Source organism: Eschscholzia californica, unplaced genomic scaffold (assembly GCF_041429995.1).
Source record: "Eschscholzia californica isolate CP2 unplaced genomic scaffold, dmEscCali1.0.p SCAF_2, whole genome shotgun sequence".
NCBI classification, from domain to species: domain Eukaryota; kingdom Viridiplantae; phylum Streptophyta; class Magnoliopsida; order Ranunculales; family Papaveraceae; genus Eschscholzia; species Eschscholzia californica.
This window is the reverse complement of record NW_028238309.1, coordinates 62617777-62623776: the sequence shown is the minus strand read 5'-3', so window position 1 is coordinate 62623776 and position 6000 is coordinate 62617777. Positions and strand designations below refer to the sequence as shown.

General features: G+C 39.3%; 1 pseudogene across 1 annotated transcript; it reads left to right on the top strand.

Annotated features, from left to right (window-relative positions):
• Positions 1-1856: 1856 nt before the first annotated feature.
• On the top strand, positions 1857-3807 carry LOC147560060 (phospholipase A1-Ibeta2, chloroplastic pseudogene; annotated as a pseudogene). Its single transcript, XR_015234728.1, has one exon. The product of XR_015234728.1 is annotated as a phospholipase A1-Ibeta2, chloroplastic pseudogene (transcript).
• Positions 3808-6000: the final 2193 nt, after the last annotated feature.

The following is a 6000-nucleotide window of genomic DNA, read 5'->3' as shown; positions in this document are numbered from 1 at the left end:
CCCCGAACCCGATTACTTGTTTTAACTTCATACCAAACCCGAACCGTTTAATAAACGGGTCGGTAAAACTCGGTCCATTAGGGGCGGGTTTGGGAAAAAACCCGCCGGTTCGGATCAAATTGCCACCCCTAATTGCAGTGCATGAATTTTATTTCACCCAAATTTCTCTCCGCTCCACCACCACGATTAAACTTCCACCCCACCTTAACCACCACCTTCGTACCTCTACCACCACCACCATCAGTCGCGAGGCCAGAAAATTTTATGAGTGGGGGCACTTTTTTGTCATAGTCAGTGAAAGAATTTCATAGTATACGATCAGGCTAGAATAAAAAAACAAATTTTCAACAAAATTAATTCATAGTTTAGGTGTTCCATGATAATTTTGATGTACAACAAGTAATCCACAATTTTCTCATCAATATGGTTTGGAGATCTTTCCATTAACAGGATTCCCAAAAAATATTAAAATAAAAAACAAAGGAAGTGATGAAGAGATAGTGGTGAAGATTAAGAAAACGATGGTGGAGATGGTGAAGATGAAGTGATCACAATAGAAGAAAAAGTCAACAGTTGGTAGCCCAAGTGGTTCCAAGGTGTTGACATAAACTCCAGAAATCCCTGGAGGTCTCAGGTTCAAATCCCAGAGAAGGTGGAATCTTTGGTTATTTGATTTGGGATTATTAGGGTGTAAATAATGTAGTTGGGCTTTAGGCCATTGTCATGTTGGACTATAGGCCCGGTTCTTGTTTCAGTGTGAGTGGGCAGTTATTGAGCGTATCACATCTTTGATGTATCAATGCCAAATGTAACGACATACATAGACCGTAGTCGACTTCCAAAAAAAAAACAATGGAAGAAAAAATGAAGATAAACTTTTCTTTCTAATAACATGTTTACTATAACAAATGTGTAAAAAAACAATCTTGAAGTCCAAAACACAAGTCACTGAAAAATCAGACATAATCAAAATTAAGAGAGTTATTTAGAAAATTCAGCGTCTCTACGAAGCTGTTTCATTAAGTTGGTAGACATTCCAGAAAAAATGTAAGTAGTGGAAATTTTATAAGAAAAGGTGTTGTGTGTGTGGGTCAATCCCAAGACTTCCACTAAGCAATCCAACTCACCACTTGATCTAAAGAAAGAATTTTGCCTAAAAAGCGGAAATATAGATACATAATGTAATGCAAGTGCCATTTAACACATACGAGTCACATTAGGGTCGTGGGGGCACGTGCCCCCATGGGCCCCTATGTGGGCTCGCCCCTGACCACCATACCTCCATTACTACCACCACCATACCTCCATCACCACAACCTCCGTACTTCCACCACCATACCTCCATCACTGCTACTCCCTCCATACCTCTGCCACCACCACCACCATACCTCATAGCTCCATCACAACCACCACCTCGGTACCCACAACCACCATACCTCCACCACCACCACAGTACCTCCATCATACCACCCCCAGCTTACCTCCACCACTGCACCTCAATTACTACCCCACACCATAGTATCTCAAGCACCACCACCACCATCATGTTCCAATAGCGAAATCAACAAAAATACGGCCTAGGGGCCAAGTTTCATCATAGTAAAAAATTGCGAGCCAAATTGAAATTAATAGCCTGTATAAAAGGTAAAAATCGTCATTTTGTCCTAATAAGACTGCTAACCGAGTACATATGTATAACCATTGTCGTTTTTGTTGACATACGAAATTCCTCCCTTCAAAAAAAAAAAATTCCTCCCTTCCTTTAAATACCTAGAAATTTCCCCACCTCTCTTTCGCTTTTCTTTAAGACCTCAAGTTAGCATTTATATATACCTCTTCGAGCTCAGATTATCCCAACTGCTAACAACTTGTCACACTCTCTCTCTCTCTCTCTCTAGGTTGTGGTATCTCTCTCTCTTTCTATATCTCTCTCTCTCTAGGTGGTGGTATATCTCTCTCTCTTTCTCTTTCTATATCTCTCTCTCTCTCTCTAAAAATATCTAAGCAATAAAGGAGATAGATGATCGGCATAACTTTACCGTCTCAGGCTAGTAACTTGCTAACCAGACAAGCAAGTTTCCTCTCTCGCCGTGGTTCTCCTTTAAACCCTAATTTAATTTCAATCCCTTCTTTTAAATCAAGAACTACTCCTATTAATGCTGCCAGATTTCCCACCACCCAATCTTCCTCCTCCGCTACAACCCTAGCTAACTTGGAAAAATTGCTTCAAAAACAACCGGAATCTGACCCACATCATAAACAACAACAACCAGTACAAAAAGATGAGTCTAGTCAGAGAAACAATAAGGTGTCCGGAGGTGGTAGTGGAAATTACAAGGCCTTTATAGAAAGCCTCAATTTGAGCAAAATCTGGCCGCCGGAAGTTAAGGCCGCAGCTGAAGAGATGTCACCTAGAAATTTAAATTACCTCCAACGGCTTCTTTTGAAGGCGCCGGAATTCTCCCCAAGGAATCATTTGGGTAGCCGGTGGTTAGAGTATCACGGCTGTAATGATTGGGACGGTCTTTTAGATCCTCTCGATGAGAATCTCCGGCGAGAAGTTGTTCGGTACGGTGAGTTTGTACAAGCGGCTTATCATGCTTTTCACTCCGATCCTGCCATGTCAGCACATGAAGCACCCAGTCCACGTCACGTGTCGTTACCCGACACCTCGTACAAAGTAACTAAGGACCTCTATGCCACGTCATCAGTTGGGTTGCCGGGTTGGGTTGACAATGTAGCTCCCGATTTGAGCTGGTTGACTCAGCGGTCTAGCTGTATTGGGTATGTGGCAGTTTGCGATGACAAGAGAGAAATCGAAAGAATGGGTAGGAGAGATATATTGATTGCTCTTCGGGGAACTTCGACATGTCTCGAATGGGTTGAGAATGTAAGAGATCTTTTGGTCCGGGTTGACTCCGATTTAGAAAACGACTCGAGGCCTGGCCATGAACATCTTCAAGCCAAAGTAGAGTGTGGGTTTTGTAATTTGTTCAAAACAAGTGGAGGATCCCATATACCGAGTCTATCAGACTCAGTGACTCAAGAGGTTCTACGACTCATGGAACTCTATAAAGGCGAGGAATTGAGTATAACAATAACAGGTCACAGTCTCGGTGCAGCATTATCTATCTTAGCTGCAGACGAGTTGAGTAAAATGACTACTGAATCCAACTCAATGCCGCCGATTGCTGTATTCTCGTTTGGAGGACCACGTGTAGGCAACCGAGGGTTTGCAGATCGTATTAAAGAAAAGGGTGTAAAAGTTCTACGCATAGTAAATTCACAAGACATGATCACACGTGTACCGGGGATGTTTGTGAGTGAGACTTTAGATCACAAACTAAGAGAAGATATTAAAGCAAACTCAGTATTAAACATATTAGACAACAACATGCCATGGGCATATTCACACGTGGGTAGCGAACTACGACTCGACAGTAAGATGTCACCATTTCTAAAGCCGAATGCTGATGTTGCATGTTGTCACGACCTAGAAGCATACCTTCATTTAGTTGACGGGTTCTCAGCATCGGACTGTCCTTTCAGAGTTAACGCGAAGAGGAGTTTAGTAAAACTTCTAACCGAGCAAGGATCTAATGTTAAGAAATTGTATACAAGTAAAGCTAAGTCATTGACGAATCTAAATTTGAATAGTACTCTGGAAGATAGAGGCAATGGTGGAATTTCCATGTCGGCTTGTTTACCTAGCCCATCTTAACGAACTTTAATGAATTAAGTATTACAAGGTTTTACCATTGGAAGAACAAGGGGAACTAGTTTAATAATATTGTACTATAGTTGAAACCCTATGAGTAGTACTTTAATCAAAATTAGTTGGTTGTGGGCAGGTGATATTCAATCCATGGAGAAGACAATGTCAATTGTCAAAGTCTTGATTTGAGATTGCTTACACATTACCTCCCATAAATTGTCAACATTCGAGACAATGTCAAACATCATTAATAATGGGGGGTTTTTGAGCTTACCCCCTCCTCACTAATTGGTAATTGAGTTTACCCCCTCAGTGATGGGTAATTGAGTTCACCCCCTTATATTTATTATCTTTAATAAAAATACGAAAGTTGTGTTTGGCGTACGTGAAATACTTGCAACTACCAAGAGCAATCATTCTTCAATATAATTCTTAGTGGTTATTCCACCTTACTTTAAAGTTTGATTTGATCGGAAGTAAAGATTGATTTTGTTCGTATATTATTTAATTTATGATTTTATTATCACATGTCAAACATGTCTTTAGTAGTTTTGACAAAAATTCTAAATTGAAGGGGTAAGCTCAATTATCAATTACTGAATGAGATAAACTCAATTACTAAGAGCAAGTCCAACCCCAGCCGGGCTGAGGCCAATAATTCAAATTATTGGCCTCAGCCCCCCGCTCCAAGCCCAGCCGCTTGGAGCGGAGGCTGGGGCTCGGTGCTCAGTCGCCCCTAACATTAGGGGCGACTGAACACCGACCCCAAGTGACAACGGTCACTTGGGGGGACAGATCTGGCCGTTGGTTTATCCAACGGCCAGATCTACCCTTTTTTAAAAAAAAAAAAAAAAAAATATTAAACAATTAAAAAATTAAAATAAACTTAAAAATCAAAATGCATTTTTGTAATTCTAATTAGTTTGAATTTTTTTTTCAAATTCTAGAAAAACTTAAATATTTTAGTAATTAAAATAAATCCCACCAAATGTTGGTCCCCGAATAAATTTTTTTCGAAAAATAGTTCAAACACGTATTTTATATATACATAAAATCACACACGTTTTTCGCACACCAACTAAAAGTGCACACACGTGTTTCCCACATGAACAAATTTTCGGCCTCAAGAGAGGCTGGGGTTGGAGCTGAATTTTAGAGGCTGAGCTGAGGCCAATAATTTTAGGTGAAAAAATGGTTTTTTCGGCCTAAGACAGGCTGGGGTTGGACTTGCTCTAATTAGTGATAAGCGAGTAAGCTCAAAAAACCCTTAATAATATCATAAGAGAGAACCACTTTAGTTCAACTTTTCTCAGTCTTCCTTTCTTTACAATTTTATGTTAAACTAGATTTGGACGTTCTAAAGGCACCCCAAATTACAATGGTAGCTAGGTGACCTATTTATTCTTGGGGTATTTTTGCATTCTCTTGAGTTGAATGTTTCAGACTTTCGTGGACTCTTAGATGCCAGAATTGAAATATTTCAGACATCCATGGACTCCCAAGTACTCGAGTTCCAATGCTTCGGAAATTCGTGGGCACCCTGATGCTCGAAAACATTCGTTAGTTCTCACGAGAACAGAGTTACCTCATCCCTTCCACGCCCATAGAGTACAACATGACTATAGTTTATATATAAAGATCATAAGAAGGGCATGCCTCGACTTTGAGGCTTCCTAAACAGTCTTCGGAGAATAAAGATTTTAGTTGATTAGATTTGATCCAAGGACAACTTCATTTTGAGTCTGTTAAATTCACGATTATATAATAATTGGAGATATGATAAAGTCACGATTAACATATAATCAGATAGATAAACATAAAATAATGACATGATATTTAACGTGGTTCGGTCGGATACTCAAGACCTACATCCACGGAGAAATTACTTCATTATTAATAATCACCACATACAATTGTATGTGGGGTCGATCAGTTACATAACTCGATGATTTAAACTTTGTAACCCAACTCATATTTATAGAGTGATTCGGGTTATCTAGTTTCCTAAGTTTCCTAACTAAACTTAGGAAAGAATACAATATTTATATTTATCTAAATATAATTATAAGAGATATCTTGAATATATGAAACTAAATCTTCTGTATCTTCATATATTCTTCGAATATCTTCGAATATCTTCGAACATCTTCAAGTATATCCAGACTTTTCTTAATTGTCGGATCTAGTATTCTCGATCCGCCTAATATTCTTCACGTATCTCATTAGAGTCTAAAAAGTTGATTTTTTTTTTTCACTTTTACTCCCAAATCTTCATTTTCCACCAC